The 27,114-nt window shown below is 39.4% G+C and overlaps 1 pseudogene; it reads left to right on the top strand.

The window, feature by feature from the left end:
• The window catches only part of LOC100409814 (X-ray repair cross-complementing protein 5 pseudogene), a 42,429-nt pseudogene extending 19,696 nt beyond the window's left edge, over window positions 1-22,733 (top strand).
• Window positions 22,734-27,114: the final 4,381 nt, after the last annotated feature.

Here is a 27,114-nt window from a genome sequence, read left to right as displayed (position 1 = left end):
AAAGACTTAAAGTTAAAACCCACTGTAAAAACCCTAGAAGAAAATCTAGGCAATACCATTCAAGACATAGGCACAGGAAAAGATTTCATAAAGAACACATCAAAAGCTATTGCAACAATAGCAAAAATTGACAAAGGGGATCTAATTAAACTAAAAAGTTTCTGCATAGCCAAAAAAAAAAAAACAAAAAACTATCTTCAGAGTGAACAGACAACCTACAGAATGGGAGACATTTTCCAATTTATCCATCTAACAAAGGTCTAATATCCAGAATCAATAATAATAAACATATTTACAACCCATTAAAAGTTGGAAAGGACATAAACAGACACTTCTCAAAAGAAGACATATATGCAGCCAACAAATATATTTAAAAAGCTCAACATCACTGATCATTAGAGAAATGCAAATCAAAACTACAATAAGATACCATCTCACGGGCCAGGTGCAGTGGCTCACACCTATAATCCTAGCACTTTGGAAGGCCAAGGCAAGCAGATCACCTGAGGCCAGAAGTTCAAGACCAGCCTAGCTAACATGGTGAAACCCCATGTCTACTAAAAATACAAAAATTAACTGGGCATGGTGGCATGTGCCTGTAATCCAGCTATCCAAGAGGCTGATGCAGGAGAATTACTGGAACCAAGGCGGTGAAGGCTGCAGTGAGCCAAGATCATGCCACTGCACTCCAGCCTGGATGACAGAGTGAGAATATTTCTCAATCAATCAATCATCAATACCTCACACCAGTCACAATGGCTACTAAAAAGTCAAAAAAGAACAGATGCTGATGAAGTTACAGAGAAAAATGAAGGCTTTTACACTGTTGGTAGGAGTGTAAATAGTTCAACCATTGTGAAAGACAGTGTAGTAATCCCTCAGACCTAAAAACAGAACTGCCATTTGACCCAGCAATCCCATTACTAGGTATATATCCAAAGAAATAGAAATTATTCTATTATAAAGATACATGCACATGTATGTTCATTGCAGCACTATTCACAATAGCAAAGACATGGAATCAACCTAAAATGCCCATCAATAATAGACTGGATAAAGAAAATGTGGTACATACAGACCATAGAATACTATGCAGTCATCAAAAGGGATGAGAACACATCCTATGCAGGGACACAAATGGAGTTGGAAGTCATTATCCTCAGAGAAACCAAATATCACATGTTCTCACTTATAAGTGGGAGCCGAACGATGAGAACACATGGACACAGAGAGGGGAACAACCCACACCAGGGCCTGTTGGTGGGGAGTGTGGGAAAAGGAGAGCATTAGCAAGAATAGCTAATGGATGTTGGGCTTAACACCTAGGTGTTGGGATGATCTATGCAGCAAACCATCATGGCACACATTTACCTGTGTAACAAACCTGCACATCCTACACGTGTACCCTGAACCTAAAATAAAAGTTGAAGAAAAAAAAATTCTGTCTTCTCTCTCTCTTGCACACACACACACATACACTCCCTCACACACACATACACATAATCTATTTGTCTGTCTCTCTGGACAACTCTAACTAATACAAGTAGTAAGACGTTTGCAAGTTAAAGCCTGGAAATAGAAATGTGGGAGGGATAAGGGTAAAGAATGGGCCTTCAAATGGGGAAATGTCTGGCTAAGCAACTGATGCATGTCTCATGGATTAGACACCAACACAGACATCACACCAGTTCAGTCACCCTCCAGCTGGGACACAAGTTCTTACATGCAGGCTAAACCACTCATCTGCCATACAGCCAGCACACAATAATAAGGGGAGCTCTGGGTGACTCAGCCCTGCTCACATCTAAAGCTCGATCTCTCCCAACTTGTTCCTGCTTTGTTTCTTGAGTTTGTGTGTGTCAGCCTCTAATTTTATACCTATCCCTGGCAGCTCCTTAATATCACCATCATCTCTACAACCTAATGAAAGATTTAGTGTCCTCAGTTTGACACTTGGTGGTTCTCCATGAATGTGCTTTGCCATGTGTCCTCCAGGTTTACCAACTATTGTTCAGTTTCCATGTAGTTGCATGGTTTTAAGTGAGTTTCTTAATCCTGAGTTCTAATTTGATTGCACTGTGGTCTAAGGGAGTGTTATGATTTCCATTCTTTTGCATTTGCTGAGGAGTGTTTCACATTCAATTATGTGATCAATTTTAGAATAAGTGCTATGTGGTGCTGAAACGTATGTATATTCTATTGATTTGGCATGGAGACTTCTATAGATATCTATTAGGTCCACTGGTCCAAAGCTGAGTTCAAGTCCTGAATATCCTTGTTAATTTTCTGTCTCATTAGTGTGTCTAATATTGACAGTGAGGTATTAAAGTCTCCCACTATTATTGTGGGAGTCTAAGTCTCTTTGTAGGTCTCTAAGAACTTGCTTTATGAATCTTGGTGCTCCTGTATTGGGTGCGTATATATTTACAATAGTTAGCTCTTCATGTTGCATTAATCCCTTTACCATTAATGCCCTTCTTTGTCTCCTTTGATCTTTGTTGGTTTAATGTCTGTTTTATCAGAGACTAGGATTGCAAACCCTGCTTTATTTAGCTTTCTGTTTGCTTGGTTAATCTTCCTCCATTCCTTTATTTTGAGCCTATGTATGTCTTTGCACGTGAGATGGGTCTCCTGAATACAGCACACTGATGGGCCTTGACTCTTTATGCAATTTTCCAGTCTGTATCTTTTGACTGGGACATTTAAGCCTATTTACATTTAAGATTAATATTGTTATGTGTGAATTTGATCCTGTCATCATGATGCTAGCTGCTTATTTTTCCCATTAGTTGATGCAGTTTCTTCATAGTGTCAATGGTCTTTGCAATTTGGAATGTTGTTGTGGTGGCTGGTACTGGTTGTTCCTTTCCATTTTTAGTGCTTCCCTCAGGAGCTCTTGTAAGGTAGGCCTGGTGGTGACAGAATCTCTCAGCATTTGCTTGTCTGCAAAAGATTTTATTTCTCCTTCGCTTATGAAGCTTAGTTTTGCTGGATACAAAATTCTGGGTTGAAAATTCTTTTCCTTAAAAATGTTCAATATTGGCCCCAACTCTCTTCTAGCTTGTAGGGTTTCTGCAGAGTGATCCACTATTAGTCTGATCCACTATTAGTCCCTTTGTGGGTGACCCGACCTTTCTGTCTGGCCATGCTTAATGTTTTTTTCTTCATTTCAACCCTGGTGAATCTGACAATTAGGTGTCTTGGGGTTTCTCTTTTCGAGGAGTATCTTTGTGGTGTTCTCTGTATTTCCTGAATTTGAATGTTGGCCTGTCCTGCTAGGTTGGGGAAGTTCTCCTGGATAATATTCTGAAGTGTGTTTTTCCACTTGGTTCCATTTTCCCCTTCACTTTCAGGTACACCAATCAAACGTAGATTTAGTCTTTTCACATAATTCCATATTTCTTGAAAGTTTTGTTCATTTCTTTTCACTCTTTTGTCTCTAATTTTTGTCTTCTCACTTTATTTCATTGAGTTGATCTTCAATCTCTGATATCCTTTCTTCCAATTGATCAATTCAGCTATTGAAACTTGTGTATGTTTCATGAAGTTCTTGTGTTGTATTTTTCAGCTCCATCAGATCATTTTTGTTTTTCTCTAACCTGGTTATTCTTGTTAGCATTTCATCTACCCTTTTTTCAATGTTCTTAGCTTCCTTAATTGGGTTAGAATATGCTCCTTTAGCTCAGAAAAGTTTGTTATTACTCACCTTCTGAAGGCTGCTTCTGTCAATTCAGCAAACTCATTCTCTATCCAGTTTTGTTTCCTTGCTGGCAAGGAGCTGTGATCTTCAAGGAGAAGAGGCATTCTGGTTTTTGAAGTTTTCAGCCTTTTTGTGCTGGTTTCTGCCCATCTTCATGGATTTATCTTTCTTTGGTCTTTGAGGGCACTGACTTTTGGATGGAGTCTCTGAGTGGACATCCTTTTTGTTGCTGTTGAAACCATTTCTTTCTGTTTGTTAGTTTTCCTTCTAACAGTCAGTCCTCTCTGCTATAAATATGCTGGAGTTTGCTGGAGGTCCACTCCAGACCATCCTTGGCTGGGAACCACCATTGGAGGCTGCAGAACAGCAAAGATGGCTGCCTGTTCCTTCCTCTGGTAGCTTTGTCCCAGATGGGTAGACACTAAATGCCAACCAGAGTTCTCCTGTATGAGATGTCTGTCAGCCATTACTGGGAGGTGTCTCCCAGTCAGGTTACTTGGGGGTCAGGGAGCCACTTGATGCAGTCTGTCCCTTATCAGAGCTCAAACCTCAAATGCTGTGTTGGGAAATCCACTGCTCTCTTCACAGATGCCAGGCAGGGACATTTAGGTCTGCTGAAGCTGGACCCACTACTGCCCCTTTTCCCGGGTGTTCTGTCCCAGGATGATGGGGGCTCTATTTATAAGTCCCTGATGGACTGCCACCTTTTTTCAGAGATGCCCCCCCCCCGCCCCAGGGAGGACATCTAGTGAGACAGTGCCTCCAGCTGCTGAGCTGTGTTGGTGTCTTCCCAGCTCAGGTTTCCCAGCAGCTTTGCTTACACCGTGGAGTTGAAACCACCTATTTGAGCCTCAACAATGCTGGACTCCCTTCCCCGCACTGAGCTCAAATGCCCCAGGTTGAGCTCAGACTGCCGTGCTGGCTGCAAGAATTTCAAGCCAGTTGATCTTAGCTTGCTGGTCTCAGAGAGGGTGGGACTCTCCAAGCCAGACCACTTGGCTCCCTGGCTTCAGGCCCCTTTCCAGGGGAGTGAACAGTTCTGTCTCACTGGTGTTGTAGGAGCCACTGGCATAAGAAAAAACGGTTGTGGCTAGCTCAGTTTCTACTCAACCAGCCACCCAGTTTTGTTGTTCTTGAAACTCAGGGCCCTGGTGGGTGTGTAGGTACTTCAGGGAATCTCCTGGTCTGTGGATTGTGAAGACCATGGGAAAAGTGCAGTTTCTGGGCCAAAGTGCAAGAAACAGTCCCTAATGGCTTCCCTTGGCTAGGAAAAGGAGTTCCCCAGCCCCTTGTGCTTCCCAACTGAAGCCATGCCCTACCCTGCTTCAGCTTGCTCTCCTTGGGCCACACCCACTGTCCAACCAGTCCCAATGAGATGACCAGATACCTCAGTTGAAAATATGAAAGTCACCTGCCTTCTGTGTCAATCTCATTGGGAGCTGCACACCAAAGTGGTTCCTATTCAGCCATCTTGCCAGGGTACCCCCACAATATAATCTTAACCTCATTCTAAATATTTACACTTTTTCTTATTTGTTTTATTTTGAAAATACAAAGACTTTAAGCCATTCAATGATGCTTTCACTGTATTTTAAAATTTCTTGGGTGCTCAAATGCAGCATATAAAAATGTTATCAATATTCTTTTTAGGACCATTTTTTCTGACTATGCATATCTTTGCTCACAAAATGAATTTATTTTATAACTTAACACATGCTCAGTGTTGATTTATGATTACTTCAACCTAATATTCTGAAAGTAAGAGTAAGAAATACATAGATATATATAGTGGAAATTTAGAGTATTCTATTGTTTATACTTCATGAATTAAGTAATGCTGTATTTGGAAATATTTACAAATATTAGGAATAATATTTTTAACCTAGATTTTAAACAAAACTTTTAAAAATAAAAGTAATGTATCTCATCTTTTAAAATTTTAAAAATACTGTACATACAAGTTAAAAAATACTAGCCATAATCAGAGCAAGATTATGAAACTTAGAAGCTGTAAGCACTGAAAAGATCACAGCCCATTCCTGGATAATTCAGTCTTCAGTCTTAACCACAAAACATATATGTGCTGATGTTGAGTAGACTGTTTCTAGAATTTTCTGAAGCACTATTTTGAAGCTGAACTTTCTCTCTCTCTCTTTCTCTCTCTCTCTCTCTCTCTCTCTCTCTCTCTCTCTCTCTCTCTCTCTCACACACACACACACACACACACTCTCTCTCTCTCTCTCTCTCTCTTTCATTTTATTTTTGTTTATGTGTCCTATTTTGCTGCTGTTCTAACTGCCAATGTAGTTTAACTATTGAAAAATCTAGCATTTCTGGAAGTTCTAGTTAATGCAATCAGGCAAGAAAGGACATAAAGAGCAGACAGATTGGGAAAGAAGAAATAAAACTCTTTGTTTTCAGATGATATGATCAGCCTATGTAGAAAATGTGGGCTAGGCACAGTGGCTCACACCTGTAATTTCAGCATTTGGGAAGCTGAGGTGGACAGATTGTTTGAGGCCAGGAGTTCAAGACCAGCCTGGGTAACATAGCTAAACCCCATCTATACAAAATAAAACACAAAAATTAGCGAGCCATGGTGGTATATACCTGTAGTCTCAGCTACTCAAAAGGCTGAGGTGAGAGGATTGCTTGAGCTCAGAAGATTGAGGCTTCAGTGAGCCAAGATGACACCACTGCATTCTAGCCTGAGTGACAGTGTGAGATCATGTCTCAAAACAAAAACAAAAATAAATGAAAAGATGAAATAATTTTTAAAAATCTCCTGAAACTGATAAGTTATTGTGGTACAGTTTCAGGTACAAGGTTAATATACAAAAGTCAACCACTTTCCTATATATTGGCAATGAACAAGTGGCATTCAAAACTGCTTACATTGGCATCTGCAGAAATGAAATACTTAAGAATAAATCTAATATGTACAAAATCTATAGGAGGAAAACTATAAAGCTCTGATGAAAGAAACAAAATAAATGGAGAGATAGTCCATGTTCATGAATAGGCACAATATGGTCAAGATGTCAGTTTTCCCCACATTTATCTATAAATTTAATGTAATTCCAATCACGTTTCTAGCAAGTTACTTTGTGGTTACTGACAAATTGATTCTACAGTTTATATGGAAAGGCAAAAGACCCAGAATAATCAACATGATATTGAAGAAGAACAAAGTTGGAGTACTGATACTACCCAACATCAAGACTTACTATAAAGCTATGGTAATCAAGACAGTATAGTAATAATGTAGACAAACAGAGCAATAGAACAAAATAGAGAGCCCAGAAATTGACCCACACAAGTATAGTCAACTGATCTATGACAAAGGAACAAAAGCAATACAATGGAACAATAGTCTTTCCAACAAATGATGCTGGAACAGTTGAACATTCATATGCAAAAAAAACAAATCTAGATAGAAGGTTTACACCAATCATAAAACTTAACTCAAAGTGGATCATAGATATTAATGTAAAATTTTAAACTATAAAAATCCTAGAAGATAATAGGAGAAACCTAACTTACCTTGTGTATGGCAATAACTTTTCAAATACAACATCAAAGGCAAGATCCATAAAAGAAATATCGATAATGTGGACTTTGATAAAATTTAAAACTCCTGGCCAAACACTGGGAGAAAATTAACTTTTTGCAAAAGACATATCTGATAAAGAACTGTTATCCAAAATTTGCAGCTGGAGGCCATTATCTCAATCAAGTTAATACAGGAACAGAAAATCAAACACTGTTGTTTTATGCTTAAGTTGTCGTTTCATGTCCACTACTGAAAAATCCAGCATTTCTGGAAGTGCTAGTTAATGCAATCAGGAGATAAAGGGTATAAAGAGTGTACAGATTGGGATAGAGGAAATAAAACTGTCTTTGTTTTCAGATGATATGATCATCTGTGTAGAATGTATGTGCCAGGCATAGTGGCTCATGCCTGTCATCCCAACAGGCGGACAGATCACTTGAGGCCAGGCATTCAAGGCCAGCCCCAGTAACTTGGCAAAAACCACATCTCTAAAAAAAATACAAAAACTAGCCAGGCATGGTGGCACATGCCTGTAGTCCCAGCTCTCAGGAGGTTGAGCTGGGATAGAACTCTCATAGATGTGAGAACATTTATAAGTGGAAGCTATCAGGTAGTCATGGACATAAAGACAGCAACAGATACTGGAGACTGCTAGAGGTTGAAGGGCAGAAAGGAGAAGAAGTTGAAAACTAACCATTGGGTACTATGCTCAGTACCAGGGTGACTATGCTCAGTACCAGGGTGACAAGATCATTTGTATCCCATACCTCAGCGTCACTCAATATACCAAGCCACCTCCCAAAGAAGAGATATAGATGACAAAAAAGCATGTGAAAATATGTTCCACATCAAGTGTGATCATTAAATTAAATGAAATTAAACAACAATGAGATTAGCCCTATAGACTTATTAGAATGGTCAAAATCCAGAACAGAAATTCTGGGGATGATTGATTGAACATAAGGAAAGTGAGAGAGAAGGAGATGCCAAGGTAAAGAGACAAAGAGCTGGTCAACTCAGTTGGAAAACAGAATCTAGTAATCTACATAAATATAATGAAAATTGAGTGCCAATTACATGTAAAACACTTTCTGAAATATTTTACAGCCTTGGAAAGTAGGTATTATTATCTCTACTTTTTTTTTTTTTTTTTTTTTGAGATGGAGTCTTGCTCTGTTGCCCAGGCTGGAGTGCAGTGGCATGATCTCGGCTCACTGACCCTCCACCTTCCGGGTTCAAGTGATCCTCCTGCCTCAGCCACCCTAGTAGCTGGGATTACAGGCATGAGCCACCATGCCTGGCTAATTTTTGTATTTTTTAGTAGAGATGGGGTTATGCCATGTCAGCCAGGCTGGTTTCAAACTCCTGACCTCAGGTGATCCACCTGCCTGTCTTGTAAAGTGCTGGGATTACAGGCACGAGCCACTGTGCCTGACCTATTATCTCTATTTTTAAGAAAGTATACTGAGGCTCAAAAAGGTTTTGCACTCTCTGCTATGGTAGCCATATGTGACTATTTATTTTTAAATTTTAATTAAATTAAATAAGACCAAAAATCAAGTTATCATTCACACTGCAAAGGCTCAATAGCCACATATGGTCACTAGCTGCCATATTAAACAGTGATGTTCTAGAAGAGTTCCATGACAGCAAAAGTGCTATTGGACAGCGTGTTGTGAATAACTTAGCCTAACCCCATGGCTGGTAAGTCATGGAGCTGTGGTTTGAGAGCAGATTTGTCTGACTGCAAAGCCCACTCTTTCCAACAGCAGGAGAATGAGTCCAAAGGTGCGGCTTGATTCTGAGCTAAAGGTGTCCTACATGAGGAACCACTAAGGATGGCCTGATCTGGCCCAAACCAATCTGAGAATGCACATGAAGAGAGCTTAAGCCTTAGGGGCCAAGCAGGTAGTTCTGGTTGAAACGGGAGCTGATGTTGTAAGAATTAAGCAATTACTAATTGGTTTGCTTGATCTATCCACAGTAAGCATATGATTTACAGTCAACTTTTGAGTGCAAAAGGGAGTACCCTTTATAATTACACACAAAAAACAGGCATAAACCAGGACTGTACTAAGAACATGTGTTCACCCCAATTAGCTACCATGCGTGACAGAAATATACGAAAGTCATTTTAAATTTATCTTTATTTTTTGCAATTTTTATGTAACTATTCTTTTGGCATAAAGACTAAAAAAATTAAAAACCCAAATTCTTCATTGTTCAGTGAACGATGAATAACTTTACTCATTAAAAGTATAACAAGAATCTTTTTTTTATTATTGCATTTTAGGTTTTGGGGTACATGTGCAGAACATGCAAGACAGTTGCATAGGTACACACATGGCAGTGTGTTTTGCTTCCTTTCTCCCCTTCACCCACATTTGGCATTTCTCCCCAGGCTATCCCTCCCCAGCTCCCCCCCCCCGCTGGCCCTCCCCTTTTCCCCCCAATAGACCCCAGTGTTTAGTACTCCCCTCTCTGTGTCCATGTGTTCTCATTTTTCATCACCCACCTATGAGTGAGAATATGTGGTATTTCATTTTCTGTTCTTGTGTCAGTTTGCTGAGAATGATGTTCTCCAGATTCATCCATGTCCCTACAAAGGACACAAACTCATCATTTCTGATTGCTGCATAATATTCCATGGTGTATATGTGCCACATTTCCCAGTCCAGTCTATCATCAATGGGCATTTGGGTTGGTTCCAGGTCTTTGCTATTGTAAACAGTGCTGCAATGAACATTCGTGTGCATGTGTCCTTATAGGAGAACAATTTATAGTCCTTTGGATATATACCCAGTAATGGGATTGCTGGGTCAAATGGAATTTCTATTTCTAAGGCCTTGAGGAATCGCCACACTGTCTTCCACATGGTTGAACTAATTTACACTCCCACCAACAGTGTACAAGTGTTCCTTTTTCTCCACATCCTCTCCAGCATCTGTTGTCTCCAGATTTTTTAATGATCGCCATTCTAACTGGCGTGAGATGGTATCTCAATGTGGTTTTGATTTGCATCTCTCTAGTGACCAGCGATGATGAGCATTTTTTCATATGATTGTTGGCCTCATATATGTCTTCTTTTGTAAAGTGTCTATTCATATCCTTTGCCCATTTTTGAATGGGCTTGTTTGTTTTTTTCCTGTAAATCTGTTTGAGTTCTTTGTAAATTCTGGATATCAGCCCTTTGTCAGATGGGTAAAATGCAAAAATTTTTTCCCATTCTGTTGGTTGCCAATTCACTCTAGTGTCTGTTTCTTTTGCCATGCAGAAGCTGTGGAGTTTGATTAGGTCCCATTTGCCTATTTTGGCTTTTGTTGCCAATGCTTTTGGTGTTTTGTTCATGAAGTCCTTGCCTACTCCTATGTCCTGGATGGTTTTGCCTAGATTTTCTTCTAGGGTTTTTATGGTGCCATGTCTTAGGTTTAAGTCTTTAATCCATCTGGAGTTAATTTTAGTGTAAGGTATCAGGAAGTGTCCAGTTTCTGCTTTCTGCACATGGCTAGCCAGTTTTCCCAACATCATTTATTAAACAGCGAATCCTTTCCCCATTGCTTGTTTTTGTCAGGTTTATCAAATATTGTATGGTTGTAGATATGTTGTGTTGCCTCTGATGCCTCTGTTTTGTTCCATTGGTCTATGTCTCTGTTTTGGTACCAGTACCATGCTGTTTTGATTACTGTAGCCTTGTAGTATAGTTTGAAATCCAGTAGTGTGATGCCCCCCGCTGTGTTCTTTTTGCTTAGAATTGACTTGGCTATGCAGGCTCTCTTTTGGTTCCATATGAAGTTCATGGTGGTTTTTTCCAGTTCTGTGAAGAAAGTCAATGGTAGCTTGATGGGGATAGCATTAAGTCTGTAAATTACTTTGGGCAATATAGCCATTTTCACGATATTAATTCTTCCTAACCATGAACATGGACTGTTTCTCCATCTGTTTGTGTCCTCTCTGATTTCATTGAGCAGTGGTTTGTAGTTCTCCTTGAAGAGGTCCCTTACATTCCTTATGAGTTGTATTCCTAGGTATTTTATTCTTTTTGTAGCAATTGTGAATGGCAGTTCGTTCTTGATTTGGCTTTCTTTAAATCTGTTATTGGTGTAGAGGAATGCTTGTGATTTTTGCACATTGATTTTATATCCTGAGACTTTGCTGAAGTTGCTTATCAGTTTCAGGAGTTTTTGGGCTGAGGCGATGGGGTCTTCTAGGTATACTATCATGTCATCTGCAAATAGAGACAATTTGGCTTCCACCTTTCCAATTTGAATACCCTTTATTTCTTTTTCTTGCCTGATTGCTCTGGCTAGAACTTCCAGTACTTATATTGAATAGGAGTGGTGAAAGAGGGCATCCTTGTCTAGTGCCAGATTTCAAAGGGAATGCTTCCAGTTTTTGCCCATTCAGTATGATATTGGCTGTTGGTTTGTCGTAAATAGCTTTTATTACTTTGAGATACGTTCCATCAATACCGAGTTTATTGAGGGTTTTTAGCATAAAGGGGTGTTGAATTTTGTTGAATGCCTTCTCTGCATCAATTGAGATAATCATGTGGTTTTTGTTTTTGGTTCTGTTTATGTGGTGAATTACGTGTATAGACTTGTGTATGTTGAACCAGCCTTGCATCCCGGGGATGAATCCTACTTGATCATGATGAATAAGTTTTTTGATTTGCTGTTGCAACTGGCTTGCCAATATTTTACTGAAAATTTTTGCATCTATGCTCATCATGGATATTGGCCTGAAGTTTTCTTTTCTTGTTGGGTCTCTGCCAGATTTTGGTATCAAGATGATATTGGTCTCATAAAATGATTTGGGAAGGATTCCCTCTTTTTGGATTATTTGGAATAGTTTCAGAAGGAATGATATCAGCTCCTCTTTGTATGTCTGGTAGAATCCGGCTGTGAACCCGTCTGGACCTGGGCTTTTTTTGTGTGGTAGGCTCTTAATTGCTGCCTCGACTTCTACCCTTGTTATTGGTCTATTCATAGTTTCAGCTTCCTCCTGGTTTAGGCTTGGGAGGACACAGGAGTCCAGGAATTTATCCATTTCTTCCAGGTTTACTAGTTTATGTGCATAGAGTTGTTTGTAATATTCTCTGATGATGGTTTAAATTTCTGTGGAATCTGTGGTGATTTCCCCTTTATCATTTTTTATTGCATCTATTTGGTTGTTCTCTCTTTTCTGTCAATCTGGCTAGTGGTCTGTCTATTTTGTTGATCTTTTCAAAAAACCAGCTCTTGGATTTATTGATTTTTGAAGGGTTTTTCGTGTCTCTATCTCCTTCAGTTCAGCTCTGATCTTAGTTATTTCTTGTCTTCTGCTAGGTTTTGAGTTTTTTTGATCTTGCTCCTCTAGCTCTTTCAATTTTGACAATAGGTTGTCAATTTTGGATCTCTCCATTCTCCTCATATGGGCACTTATTGCTATATATTTTCCTCTAGAGACTGCTTTAAATGTGTCTTAGAGGTTCTGGCATGTTGTGTCTTCATTCTCATTGGTTTCAAAGAACTTCTTTATTTCTGCCTTCATTTCATTGTTTATCCAGTCAACATTCAAGAGCCAGTTGTTCAGTTTCCATGAAGCTGTGTGGTTCTGGGTTGGTTTCTGAATTCTGAGTTCTAACTTGATTGCACTATGGTCTGAAAGACTGTTTGTTATGATTTCAGTTGTTTTGCATTTGCTGAGGAGTGCTTTACTTCCAATTATGTGGTCAATATTAGAGTAGGTGTGATGTGGTGCTGAGAAGAATGTATATTCTGTGGATTTGGGGTGGAGGGTTCTGTAAATATCTATCAGGTTTCCTTGTTCCTGGTCTGAGTTCAAGCCCTGGATATCCTTGTTGATTTTCTGTCTGGTTGATCTGTCTATTATTGACAGTGGAGTGTTGAAGTCTCCCACTATTATTGTGTGGGAGTCTAAGTCTCTTTGTAAGTCCTTAAGAACTTGCCTTATGTATCTGGGTCCTCCTGTATTGGGTCCAAATATGTTTAGAATTGTTAGCTCTTCTTGTTGTATCGATCCTTTTACCATTATGTAATGGCCTTCTTTGTCTCTTTTGATCTTTGTTGCTTTAAAGTCTATTTTATCAGAGATGAGAATTGCAACTCCTGCTTTTTTTTGCTTTCCATTAGCTTGGTAAATCTTCCTCCATCCCTTTATTTTGAGCCTTTGTGTAGCCTTGCATGTGAGATGGCTTTCCTGGACACAGCACACTGATGGGTTTTGGATTTTTATCCAATTTGCCAGTCTGTGTCTTTTGATTGGTGCATTTAGTCCATTTACATTTAGGGTTAATATTATTATGTGTGAATTTGATAGTGCCATTTTGATGCTAGCTGGCTGTTTTGCTCATTAGTTGATGTAGATTTTTCATTATATTGATGCTCTTTAGCATTTAGTGTCATTTTGGAATGGCTGGTACTGGTTGTTCCTTTCTATGTGTAGTGCCTCTTTCAGGAGCTCTTGTAAAGCAGGCCTGGTGGTGACAAAATCTCTGAGTACTTGCTTGTTCGCAAAGGATTTTATTTTTCCTTCACTTATGAAGCTTAGTTTGGCTGGATATGAAATTCTGGGTTGAAAGTTCTTTTCTTTAAGGATGTTGAATATTGGCCCCCTCTCTCTTCTGGCTTGTAGAGATTCTGCCGAGAGATCTGCTGTGAGTCTGATGGGCTTCCCTTTGTGGGTGACCCGACCTTTCTCTCTGGCTGCCCTTAGTATTTTCTCTTTTATTTCAACCCTGGTGAATCTGACGATTATGTGCCTTGGCGTTGCTCTTCTTGCAGAATATCTTTGTGGTGTTCTCTGTATTTCCTGCATTTGAGTGTTGGCCTGCCTTGCTAGGTGGGGGAAATTTTCCTGGATAATATCCTGAAGAGTATTTTCCAGCTTGGATTCATTCTCTTCATCATATTCTGGTATACCTATCAAACATAGGTTAGGTCTTTTCACATAGTCCCACATTTCTTGGAGACTTTGTTCATTCCTTTTTGCGCTTCATTCTCTAATCTTGGTTTCTCGTTTTATTTCATTGAGTTGATCTTCGACGTCTGATACTCTTTCTTCTGCTTGGTCCATTCGGCTGTTGAAACTTGTGCATGCTTTGCGAAGTTCTCTTATTGTATTTTTCAGCTCCATCAATTCATTCATATTCCTCTCTAAGTTATCCATTCTTGTTATCATTTCCTGGAATTTTTTTTCAAACCTTTTTTCAAGGTTCTTAGTTTCTTTGTATTGATTTAAAACATGTTCTTTTAGCTCACAAACGTTTCTCATTATCTACCTTCTGAAGTCTAATTCCGTCAATTTGTCACAGTCATTCTCCATCCAGCTTTGTTCCCTTGCTGGTGAGGAGTTTTGGTCCTTTGTAGGAGTCGCGGTGTTCTGGTTTCAGTTGTTTTCCTCCTTTTAGAGCTGGTTTCTTCCCATCTTTGTGGATTTATCCACCTGTCGTCTGTGTAGTTGCTGACTTTTCGATTGGGTCTCTGAGTGGACGCCCAGATTGTTGATGATGAAGTATTTCTGTTACTTGGTTTTCCTTCTACCAGTCTAGCCCCTCCACTGTACAACTGCTGAGGTCCACTCCAGGCCCTGCTTGTCTGGGGTGCACCTATAGCAGCTGCGGAACAGTGAGGGATGCTACCAGTTTCTTTTTCTGCTATCTTTGTCCCAGAATGATGCCTGCCAAATGTCAGTCTTCTGGATATAGAGGGGTCAGGACCCTGCTTGAGGAGACGGTCTGTACTTTATAGGAGCTCAAGTGCTGATCTGTGAGCTCTGTTGTTCATTCAGGGCTCTTAGGCTGCTACATTTAATTCTGCTGCAGCAGAACTCATTTAACAAAACCCTTTTTTTCTCAGATGCACTGTCTCAGGGGGTTGGGGTTTTTTTATGTGTCTGTTGTGCTGTCCTGCCCAGCTAGGAGGCAGTCTAGTCACTATTTGCCTGCTGAGGCTCTGCCCTGCTGGTGTGAGGTCCGCCCTGTTGCTGCAGGCTCTGCCCTGCTGCTGCGGTCTGCACCCTGCTGCCACGGGCTACGCCCTGTGGTGGAGTCTCTCTGTTGTGGCGGGTTGCCTCTGCAACAGCAGGCTGCGTCAGCAATGGGAGTGTACCTCAGTAGGGGCGGGTTGCCTCGGTAATGTCAAACGCCCCTCCCCCACCGAGCTGCACTATCCTGGGTTCAGCTGTGCCCGCAGTGAAACTCTCCACCCGGAGCGTTTGGAATCGCCGTTTTGTTTGTCCCACTGCCCTGGCCCAAATGCCGTTTCCCTGGAATCTCCTGGCCCGGCTCACTGTCCAAGTCCCATTCAATCAGATGGATATGCCGATCTGCCCTCTCAAGTCTCAGATTGCTGGTTCAACAGGGCACCCGGACCAGTGTGCTTTGTGCAGACTGCTGTGGAGCACCACTGCGCGGCTGCACCGGCTGCCGGCTGCACCAGCCAAAACTGCTTCGCTGGCATCCCACGTCTCTTTTATACCTGAAAATTTCCCCGTTCTGTGGGCAACAAAGATCCCTCTGGAAATGCAGCCCTGACTCACCCTCTGCGCTTTCACCAAGAGCTTCAATCTTGGGTTGTTCTCACTGCGCCATCTTTAGTCCAACAAGAATCTTTTTTATATCATTAACCCCACCTCTACTAAAAAGTCTTCAAAAAGTGACCAAGAAAATCTGTCACTGATAAATGACGTTAAAATGAAAAGAAAATACATTATGACCTTTACCCAGCAATACCACTTATTAGCTGAGTGATCTTGGACAACTTACATAACTTTTTCATAGCTTAGTTTTCTCATTAAATTTATTTCCTACTGATGCATAACAAATTATTCCAGCTGGGTGTGGTGGCTCATACTTATAATCACAGCATTTTGGGAAGCTGAGGCAGGAGGATTGTTACAGTTAAGAGTTTGAGATCAGCCAGGGTAACATAGAAAGATCCTGTCTCTACAAAATATAAAAATAAATAGGCTTACTCAGGGGGCTGAAGTGAGAGGATAGCTTGAACCTGGGAGGCAGAGGTTACAGTGGGCCAAGATCACCCCACTGCACTCCAGACTGGGTGACAAAGCCAGGCTCTGTCTCAATAAATAAGTAAGCTAGGTTTGGTGGCTTGTGCCTGTGTCCCACTTACTTGGAAGCCTTGGAGGATGGCTTGAGCCCAAGAGGGAGCTATGATCATGCTACTGCACTCCAACCTGGGCAAGAGAGTGAGACCTTGTCTCAGAAACACAGAAAAGCGAAACAAAAAATCCTCACAAATTATCCCAAAATTTAGGTGCAGTTTAGCTGGGTAAATCTGGCTCAGGGTCTCAAATCAGGAGGTGTTTGAGTAACGGTGTGAATCCCTCATGGATGGCTTGATGCATGGCTCAGTAGTGAGTTAGCTCTTCTGTCTCAAGAATGAATTGGTTCCTGAGAAGGTGGTTATTAAAAAGAGTCTGGCTTCCTTGGTTTTGTTCTCTTGCTTCCTTTATCGTATGTCACTTCCTTGTTCGTACCTACTTCTTCCACTCTCTGTTATGAGTGGAAGCAGCCTGAGACTCTCACAAGATGCAACTGCCTAATCCTAGATTTCCAGTCACCAGAACTATAAGCCAAATAAACCATTTTTCTTTATAAATTACCCAGTCTTAGGTATTCTGTTACGGCAATACAAAATGGACTAAGACAGGGATATAAGAATGAAAGAAAAAAGACAGAGATATGCTTTATACTGTTTTAACACATTTCATTTAGTTGAAAAGTTAACTGAAAACAATACCCTAGAAAGAGTTTCACTGAAGCCTAGGTGTGTCTCCTTTTGAAGTACTCCCTTTTGAATGAGCATACCTGATTTGCAGCAGAAGCAAAAGGAGAGCATGCCTTTGTCATTCCTATTCCAGTGTTCATGTATCTCTTATCAGCAGGGCAAACTTAACCCACTTACTTAATACCTGCTGCCTCAGTGTCCTTATCTACAAAATAGAAACAATATTAAAGCTTACTTTGTTAAGGCTGTTGTGGGGATTAAATTATACAAGGAGTTTGAGTTAACATTCAAAAGAAGTTTCTTCTTTGTATATTATCCACCATTGCAAACATGAAAAGAACAAACAGGGTCTTTTCTTAGCTAGGAAATGGGTGAGCTGGCTTATTTCTAAGCCTGATATTCATTTCACTGCAGGGACAGATGAACAAAGAACTTACCTGGGTCACCCACATGGAGTGGGGCTTTAAGAAGAGGGTTAAGGACAACACAGAAAAACAAGCCCAATGCAAGTCTTCAATCTAAAGGAATCTAAGAAAATCAGGAGGCATCTTGGGAGACAAAGAGAAGATAAGCAGATTCAAGTAGACAGAAAGGAGCTTGCTTTGTACTTACTCCTGAGATGAAGGCACCACTCTCTGGGATGATTTTTTTACATAGTTCCCGTGTTCCTTTTGCAGAAAAGTTTAAAATTTTTAAATTTCATTATATTTGCATTATTTTCATTTGGACATAAATAAATGTAATGTGCAATATATTGATTTTAACTTTGAGTAGAAATTTTAAAAAGTGATTTGCAGTTCTAACTATATTATATCCTGAAAAAGACATGGGGAGGGAGGCATGAATAGGCAGAAGGATTTTAAGGGCAGTGAAACTGTTGCAAATGATATTAAATGGTGAATACTTATCATTATTAATTTTTCATGATCCAAATAACAAACAGCTCCAAGAGTGAACGCTAATTTAAACTACTGAGTTGGGTCAATAATTATGTACCCAATGCGGGTTTATCAGTTGTGACAAATGTCCCAGTGGAGTGTAGGATGCTAACAGCGGAGGAAGGTGTGCATGTGTGGGTGGGAACTCTGTACCTCCCGCTCAATTATGTGGTATACCTAAAACTGCTCTAAATTATACAATCTATTTTCAAAAGTGACTTTTCTTTTCAAACTTTTATTATGAAATGTTTCAAAAACACAAAAGAAGAAAGAACAGAACGAACCCGTTAAGCCCCTTTCAATAATTATCAACACATGGCCAATTTTGTTTAATCTGTATACCCACTCATTTCCTTCCACCCCCTCCACTGGGTTATTTAAAAACAAATCGGTCTTATCAAACCAGTTCATCAAATTAGGTTCATTTTAAGGAACTGAGAAAGACTGGAACTAAGTGTCAGCCAGGGAGTCATTGTAACAGCTTTCCAAAGGCCTATCCATTTTCCTTATTATGCAATAATAGCCAAAATAGAATTCTGAAAGAATTTCACTCCATAATTAGTCACCTAAACTAATCAGGTGAATTAGTTTGGCATGAATTGTTTTATTACATTTTGCCTTTAGATTTCTTCCTCTTCTGAGTAAACATTTTTCAATCATTTTTCCCTAAATCCATAATGTCTCCATCTTTCCCAACCACCAGATTTAATTTCATCCATAACCTCTGGGCAAAATCTCTTTGTCAAAAATGAGAAATATTATGACCTCTGTATTGAGAAAGTAAATAACTTACAAAAGGTCTAGAAGAGACAAACTAAAACACCACGAAAGAAATATTTATGACCCTTTACCAAGCTTTAAGAAGTAAAGCCCTTGCCTTCATATTTTCTTCAGAACCAGGACATCTTTTAGGGGCAGGATTCTTACTGACTACTCAAGTGAGCTATTATGAGGCACAGCTTGGCTAGCAGTCCTGGAATGCTGAAGTCAGTGACCTTAGCTTCCTCAGGAACTAGCTAAGTAACTTCATATGATACACTTGGGAATGCTGACAATAATATTCCTTGACAAACAAGGGCAGGGCTGGAGATCTTTTTGATAAATATTATTACAGGTCATACTACAGTAGGCATCTCCATTTAAACATTGTGTATTTAATACCAAGTTTATCAATACCACCTACCACTAAAACTACAATAAGGGAATTAAAAATATGTAAAGCCAGAAGAATTAGGAAAGTGAGAGATGAAAAACAGAGAAAGAAAGCAGAGATGAGAAGAGAGCAGAAGAAATATCTACACGATTTTGGAAGCTGGAAAGCAGATGTGTGAATAATAACCAATAGAGCAATCAGAGAAAGCTGAAATTGAAATGTTACAAGGAAAGAAAAGCCAATAAAAAGTAAGGTTTTGTTTTGTTTTTTTCTGTTGAGCACCTCCATCTCTTACCCTTACCAAAAAAAAGGTTTGAAAACACCAGGCCCTTCTGCAGGTGAAATGTCAGACACAGGTTCACATCCCGGAGAACCAACAGAGAGTCTGTGAAAGAAGGAGAAGCAGATATCATTATAAGGAATTCAAGATGTTCTTGCCTACCCTGTGAAGCCAGGCTAGTACCATTCTTTACTCTGGCAGAAGACAGGTTGATTTTCTTCGAACCGTGAAGTCCATGGACTTGGAGACCTTAGACAGATGAAAACAGTGGTAAGACACTGAACTGAAAGTAAGTGTGGAAATCTACATCTTCAAAAGTGAGAGATTCAAACCTACTTCCCTCATCACCAGCCTCCATATGGATTCCAGAGATGAGAGGCAAAAGACATCTTCAATCTATAGAGAGAAGATTGTAGAATTTCTCTCTAGGAAAATGACCAAATCAAGAAAGAAAAAACGTATTGATATCCAGGGGCCTCCATTTGATCAGGCAGTAATGAAGTCCCCCAGTCAGCAAGGCCTACCAGGAACAGGGATTCCTAGCAGCTTTTCAGTAGTGTTGTTCCTAGCTACAGAGCTTCAGAAGCTTGATTGTCACAGAGATTTCTTGAAATATTCAATATACTTTCACAAATGTATCTTTTGTTTAAACTAGCCAGAGGAAATTCTATTGTTCATAACTAAGAATTATGAAAAATACTGTACAATGGAAAATGGAATGCAAATTCAGATATTAAAATTATGAGGGGCATGTGTTCTTATATAAAAACAGCTCCAAGGTATATTGTTAAACAAAGAGAAGATTCAAAACAATGTGTGATATTCAAAAATAAGTAAAATAAAATATGTAAGAAGAGCCTTTGATTCACTGACATAAACTAACTTGATAGATCTCAAAATATGTCCACACACAAAACCTACATGATTATCTCAATAGATGCAGAAAAGTCTTTTGACAAAATTCAATACTCTTCACGTTTAAAAAAAAACTCTCAAATAAACTAAGTATTCAATGACCATACCTCAAAATAATAAGAGCCACCTGTTATAAACTCACAGCCAACTTCATACTGAATGGGCAAAAACTAGAAGCATTCCTCCAGCACAAGATAAGAATGTCCTCTCCCACCAATCCTATTCAACATAGTATTGGAAGTCCTGGCCAGAGCAATCAGGCAAGAGAAAGAAATAAAGGGCATCCAAATAAAAAGAGAGGAAGTCAGATTATCCTTGTTTGCAGACAACATGAGTCTGTATCTAGAATACCCCAATGTCTCAGCTCCAAAACTCCTTAAGCTGATAAATAACATCAGTGAAGTTTCAGGATACAAGATAAATGTACAAAAATCACTGGCATTCCTATACACCAACAACAGTCAAGCTGAGAACCAAATCAGGAACACAATTCCATTAACAACTGCCACAAATAAAATAAAATAAAATACAGAAGAATACAGCTAAGTAGAAAGGAAAAAGATCTCTACAATGATAACTACAAAATACCGCTCAAAAACAAATCACAGATGACATAAACAAACAGAAAAACATGGCTGGGAATGGTGGCTCATGCCTGTAAATCCTAGCACTTTGAGAGGCTGAGGTGGGTGGATTGCCTAAGCTTAGGAGTTTAAGACCAGCCTGGGCAACATGATGACACCCCTTCTCTACTAAAATACAAAAACCTAGCTGAGCATGCTGGTGGGCACCTGTGCCAGCTGCTTCGGAGACTAAGGTACTGGCCCTGCCGACTGACCATTGGCTCCAATTTGTCTATAGGAATTGCATCCTATAAATTGATTCTACGGGTGAGAGAGTTTAAAAGACCTGGGCAGTTGTGGATGCAAAAACCCTAAAAAAAAAAGAAGATATACAAAAAGAAACAGTTTATTGCTTAAATGATGATGATGAAACTGGAGTTTTAAAAGAGGATATTATTCAAGTGTTCCTCTATGGAAGTGATATAGCTCCTTTCTCTAAAGTGGATGAGGAACAAATGAAATATAAATTGGAAGGCAAGTGCTTCTCTGTTTTGAGATTTTGTAAATCTTCTCAGGTTTAGAGAAGATTCTTCAAGGGAAATCAAGTTCTAAAGGTCTTTGCAGCAAGAGACGATGAGGCAGCAGCAGTTGCACTTTCCTCCCTGATTTATGCTTTGGATGAGTTAGATGTGGTGGCCATAGTTTGATATGCTTATGACAAAAGAACTAATCCTCAAGTCGGCATGGCTTTTCCTCACATCAAGCATAATCATGAGTGTTTAGTGTATGTGCAGCCACCTTTCATGGAAGACTTGCTGCAATATCTGTTTTCATCCTTGAAAAACAGTGAGAAATATGCTCCCACCGAGGCACAGTTGAATGCTGTTGATGCTTCTATTGACTCCATGAGCTTGGTAAAGAAAGATGGGAAGACAGATACTCTTGAAGACTTGTTTCCAACCACCCAAATCTCAAATCCTCTATTTCACAGATTATTTCGGTGTCTGCTGCACAAAGCTTTACATCCCCAGGAGCCTCTACCCCCAACTCAGCAGCATATTTAGAATATGCTGAATCCTCCCACTGAGGTGACAGCAAAATGTCAAATTTCTCTCTCTAAAATAAAGACCCTTTTCCCTCTGATGGAAGCCAAGAAAAAGGATCAAGTAACCATTCAGGACATTTTCCAAGACAACCATACAAATGGACCCATCTCTAAAAAATTAATGACTGAGGAAGAGGGAGCCCACTTCAGCGTCTCCAGCCTGGCTGAAGACAGTGTCACCTCTGCTGGAAGTGTGAATCCTACTGAAAACTTTCGTGTTCTAGTGAAACAGAAGAATGCCAGCTTTGAGGAAGCGAGTGTTCAGCTCATAAATCACATCAAACAGTTTTTGGATAATAATGGAACACAATATTTTACGAAGAGCAGGGACTGCATCAGAGCCTTCCAGAAAGAAGCCATTAAGTTTCAAAAGAGCAGTGCTTTAACAACTTCCTGTAAGCGCTTTGAGAGAAAGTGGAAATTAAACAATTAAATCATTTATGGGAAATTGTTGTTCAGGATGGAATTACTCTGATCACCAAAGAGGAAGCCTCTGGAAGATCTGTCACAGCTGAGGAAGCCAAAAAGTTTCTGGCCGCCAAAGTAAAACCAAGTGAAGACACAGCAGCCGTATTTGAAGAAGGTGCTTATGGGAACGATTTACTGGTTCCCATCAGGTTTTCAATATGTGAGGACTCTAAGAGAGCTGCCATCACTATGATTCTGGGAGTTCTAACAAAACAAGTTGGAGGCAGCCATTCAAGGGGAACCAGAAGCTCTGGAGAAATTCCCAGCAAGTTACCCCAAGGCAGATCACCTAATTCTCTGTGTAATTAATATATATATATTAGAAGGGATAATTTAGATCCCATGTAAGTTTATGAAGAGTCACTGTCAAAAAAATATAACCATCCCAAAGGCTAAGAATTAATAAACAAACCAACCAAAACTCTATAAAATTCACTTCAGTTTTGGCCAGGAAAGAGAAAGTTAAAGTAATTATTCTGACAACAACTAAATATATAACCCTTAGGTTGTCAGTGTTCCTTTTATCTGCCCACTCACAAGATATGTTGATTTATGGCCTTTGGGTTTGGGTTTAGATAAAGATGTTTAAGATTGTTTCTAGGTGAGTCTGAAGATCAAGTTGGCAGAGTAATGATCCATGGAACTCCAGCTTACTTTTGGCATGCAGGTAGCTGATACTCTAAATTTAGTCTTTTCTTTTGAATGCAAGTCTCAAGAAAAAGAAAGCAAAGAAACCTTTTCCTAATAAACATTTTGAAATGAGTTTAGAGAATGTAGGCTCTTATCATCTGCTTTTAACTTCTTCCTTGAAAGAAATACTGTTTGTACTTAAGGATTTTGGGGGGCACCAAATTATGGCTTTGTAGGCAGCCTATGAAAACAGGAATAATGTGTTTAGGTGATATCAACCTACTAGATACAATTAAAATAACTTTTCTTTCCTGTTCAGTTGAGCCAGCCAGTGGTATTCAATAACTGCAATACTTGAATGAAATTGTCAATTGGAATGATAACAAGTCTTAAATACTTATGTAAATAGAAATTATTTGTTATTTACAAATTTCACACCAGCCCTATGAGGACTACAGTACTATTCTTTCAATTTTACAGATGAAAACACAAGTTTATAGAGATTAAAGCACTTGCCCAAAGCCCTGATCAGGGAAGTAAAACAGCCAGAATTACAAGCCAGCGCTGTCTGCCTGGGAAGCCCATGCCCCTAACCAGTGGATCACATAGTTTTACCATTGTCAGCTGCTAGAAAACAGTTTTCCAAAACGGCTTAAGTTGTCAGATCAACCTTCCCACCTCTGGGTTGGTTTTCTCTTCCTCCCTCTATCACCTTTATTACTGCTCACCTATGCATGACAATGACGACCAGGGCAAGTCTAGAATTACTGGAAAGTTTGACTTTCCCTAGGTCAGATGGATTGAGGTCGAAAAATAAACATGTAGGTCAGTAGTGGTGGCTCACACTTGTAATCCCAGCACTTTAGAGGCCAAGGCAGGTGGATCACCTGAGTTCAAGAGTTTGAAACTAGCCTGGCCAACATGGTGAAACTCCCCTCTCTACTAAAAATACAAAAAGTAGCCAGATGTGGTGGTATGCCCCTGTAATCCCAGCTACTCAGACGGCTGAGGCAAGAGAATTGCTTGAACCTGGGAGGTGGAGGTTACAATGAGCTGAGATCGCACCACTGCCCTCCAGCCTGGGCAACAAGAGCAAAACTCCATGTCAAAAATAAATAAATAAATAAACATCTTCCTTAAAGTATGTGTGTTTATGACAAGATTTTAAATAAGCCAGGAGAAACTTGTTCTTTCAAGTAATACTATAAATAAATCATTTATGATGGCAGTGGTTTTGAGAGAGAGAATTTTAATATGGGTAAATTTAGATTTCTTGATGTTTATTTTGGTTAGGTACATAGAATACATTCCTACAAAAAACATGCCAGAATTGAGGAATCAGAAAGTAGAGAGTTAATATTTTAAAACCATATTGGGTTTATTATAAAATAGAGAACACTTTATTTCAAAAGAATAAGTGGAGGGGAAGAAAACTCAAATACTTCCAATGAATAAAAAACAGGAAAGCTCCTGTAAAAGTCTTTGTACAAAATGTGCAAGGAAATTTGAAAAATATGGTTATTCTGAAAGGGATGAAGTAAATTATTCTATGTAGACAAATAAACCAGATAGTTATGGTGCACGATATATCAAGAGAGATATCTAGCCCACTAGTGCAATGACTCTGGGGTAAGTAAGATTGATTGGTTTCTGAGAAATGGAGACCTGAATTCTAAGAATTCTTAGCATGGAAAATAGGCTGAATGGGTAATAAGTCATGGTTTACTAAATTAATCTTTTAACTCAGAAGTACTTACAAAATGTTTCTACATAGATGTCACATTAATAAGAACAGTTTCATATAAAGCTCAAATTGATTTGTATTTTAATGACTTTCTAGATGTTTGCCTATATTTGACAAATATACATAGTAAACATAAGCACTTTAAACTAGACCATAATTACTGAATATTTTACTAACATCTGTAATTTTTGAAATTTTACTCCCCCATAATAAGATGAAAAACCAGTGACTGCAAATATATATTTGCATGCTTTGAAAGTCAGTAGGTATATTTACCTTGCATTAATCAGTCTTGGGTTTTGCACATAGCCTATTTTATTAAAGGAAATAGCACCTAAGGGTAAGGACCATGCCTGTTTTGTTCACCTAGAAGCTGTGAATTTTAAGAAAATGGGCTTTAACACTAAATTGCCTGGGTCCTGCTAACATTTTTCTAGGAAAGTGCCCTTGGGCAAGTTATTCAACCTCTCCTTGCTTTAATTCCTCATCTGTAAAATATATGATGATTACTGAAGTATCCATGCATAAGAGTATTGTGAGGGTTCAATGACTGACATGGAAAGCTCTGGGAAAAGGATGGCACAAATAAAGACTAGCTGTTCCTATTCACCACTGTATCTCCAACCAGGCTCAAAGTAAATATTTGTTGTCTAAATAAATAAATGACAAAGACTCAATTTTTTTATTTCTCTTTTGGACTTGTTAATGGATATAAACTATAAGGCAATTACATGGTGCTAATATAATAGGTACTCTGAACTATCGAAAAGTATAAAAACATTACATCTATAAGAGCAAAGAAAGCCACATTAGGAAAATTACACCGCAGCACACATGTTCTATCCAACACAATTGCAATCGTGTTTTTTTCTAATCAGATATCTTTAATAGTTTTTATACATAAGAAAAGGGATCCGGGCTGGGCATGGTTGCTCACGCCTGTAATCCCAGCACTTTGGGAGGCCGAGTTGTGCAGATTGGTTGGGCTCAAGAGTTTGAGACCAGTCTGGTAAACATTGTGAAACCCTATCTCTACTAAAAATACAAAAATTAGCTGGGTATGGGGGCACATGCCCAGGGTCCCAGCTACTTGGGAGGCTGAGGCAGTAGAATCACTTGAACCCGGGAGGCAGAGGTTGCAGTGAACCAAGATCATACCACTGCACTCCAGCCTGGGTGACAGAGCCAGACCCTGTTGGTGGGAATAGTCCCATCTCCTAATACCATCACTTAGGGGTGAGGATTTCAATATAGGAGTTTGGGGGAAAACACTTACACTGAAAAAAGCAGGAAGGTGTCTGAAATTAGTAGGATACTGCAGAAAATGAAAAAGTGAGTAACAATAGAAAAGTAGGTTATGTTAAGACTAAATCAGATATTTAAAACTAAAAAGGGGAGGGCCTGGTGGGAGGGACTCTGAATAGTTATATGCCTGATTTAAATAATTACAAAAATCACAGAGTTGACCCTTGTTTTCAGATAGAGATAACCAGTGAATACTCATATTCACTGTGAAACCAGATAGTTGTGAGCCACTTAGACTCAAATCATAACACTGCCTTAGTCTACTTGATCTTTATAACAAAATACCATAAACTAAGTAGCTTATAATAGAAATTCATTGCCATAGTTCTGGATACTGGGAAGCTCAAGACCAAAGCAGATTCTACACCTGGGGAGGAACCGCTTTCTGGCTCTAGGTGGCACCTTCTTGCTGTGTCCTCACATGCTGGCAGGGACAAGGCGTATCCCTTGAGCCTCTTTTATATGAGCATGAATACCACTATTGAGGACTCCATCTCCAAAACTGAATCACCCCCCAATGGTTCCACCGCCTAATACCATCATCTTGGGGGTGAGGATTTCAATATATGAGTTTGAGGGGACATAGACATTCAGATCATAGCAAATATAAATATAATTTTGTTGAGTGTTAGATGCATCTGCATGATCCATTACCTGAAGAATGTGGGCATCCTGTCTCCTGATGCTGGCAGTGTCAGAATACTCAGAAACTATAGTTTATAAATAGCTCCAGGTGAGTTTAAATGGACCAAAAATTCAAAGACATTTTGTATAATTTCTCTTTTTGTGCTACTAATTGCTAGCTTGAATTAATTTGAATGTCAAGCAGAGAAAAGCTGATGTGAATTCACAGTCTTGTAGAGTTGCCAGATAAAATACAAGATGTCCATGAAATTTTGAAATGGCTCCATTGTCTGGGGTAAATACCTGGGGTTTGTTTTCTCGTGCCAGGAGCATTTAGGACCACAGACACAAAGGAGGAGTGAGTTTAGGAGTGGAAAGTTTAATAGA

Source organism: Callithrix jacchus, chromosome 3, assembly GCF_049354715.1.
Source record: "Callithrix jacchus isolate 240 chromosome 3, calJac240_pri, whole genome shotgun sequence".
In the NCBI taxonomy this organism is placed as follows: domain Eukaryota; kingdom Metazoa; phylum Chordata; class Mammalia; order Primates; family Cebidae; genus Callithrix; species Callithrix jacchus.
Note: the sequence above shows the minus strand (reverse complement) of the source record. Positions and strands in the feature narration are given on the sequence as shown.